The sequence below is a fragment of the Haplochromis burtoni genome, unplaced genomic scaffold, assembly GCF_018398535.1.
Source record: "Haplochromis burtoni strain Fernald_Lab_line unplaced genomic scaffold, NCSU_Asbu1 Contig_982, whole genome shotgun sequence".
Classification (NCBI taxonomy): domain Eukaryota; kingdom Metazoa; phylum Chordata; class Actinopteri; order Cichliformes; family Cichlidae; genus Haplochromis; species Haplochromis burtoni.
In genome coordinates, this window is record NW_024583343.1 from 22,178 (window position 1) to 23,400 (window position 1,223).

Genomic DNA, 1,223 nt, shown 5'->3' on the forward strand with positions numbered 1-1,223 from the left:
ATTATGGGTAATTCTACAAACTGCTTTTTATGATTATACTGACATATAACAACCTTTGTAACAGTGCATGGTTAGCCATGTTTAGGTTTTTCTTTCTGTTTAACCCATGAGAGATGGACTCTAAAACATTTTATGGGCAAGCAGTCTGACACCTTTGGGATCGTGCCTCTTTTGACTGTCAAACGGTGGAGCAAAGAGGTTCACACAGAGGTAGTGTTTCCCTATCTTTATCACCACTAGAGGGTTGTTTTTCATTTTATGTACTGGTTATGGCAGAAGCGGGTACAGGGTTATTTAAGGTCATGGGTAATTCTGTTCAGGTGTTGCTGATGAGAAGGGGCAAATGGTTTTCTCCTGTGCTTAATCAAGTTACCTGTTGCGTTTTATAAATGGAAATGGCAAGAAAACCAGACAATGCAAATGAAATAAATGACTCATGAATATGAATGGAAACAAAGATCGGCATGGTGAACTTTGATTGAGTGAACGTTAAAACTACTACCAAACAATTAGCAACCACAGTGTCAAAATAATGGATTTAGTCGCTACAGGTAGAGGAAACTTTTTATCTGCTGGTACACATGTACAGTACTCCACAATATTCCAGTATTCAAGAGCAGTCAGGCTATATCTCTGTTTGGATATATCTTTGACCTAAGCATCTCACACTATAAGAGGCTACGAGAAGTCATTTTTTCAATTCAGTTTTATTTATACAGCGCCAAATCACAACAACAGTCACCTCAAGGCACTTTGGTAGACCCTACAATAATACATACAGAGAAAAACCCAACAATGTGACCCCCTATGAGCAAGCACACTGGTGACAGTGGGAAGGAAAAACTCCCTTTTAACAGGAAGAAACCTCCAACAGAACCAGGCTCAGGGAGGGGCGGGGCCATCTGCTGGGGTGAGAGAAGGAAGACAGGATAAAGACATGCTGTGGAAGAGAGACAGAGATTAATAACAGATAGGAGTGGGTTAGACTTGGTAGGAGGTGTTAGGTTCACGCATGGTGTCTGTGATTGCAGCATGAGCATTCACCCTTCCCTTAGCTGTTAACCAGAAGCTGGTTGTAAGGAGCAGCTGTGGCCTACTCCTGATCCCTGCCAGTTTGCACTCATTCTTGTTGAAGGTGGGCGAAGATCACAGGCTGTCTTTGATATTTGAAGATCGGAGTCCTTCCCCTGGCCGCTGTTTAAGCTGCGTAACTGTTAGAGGGT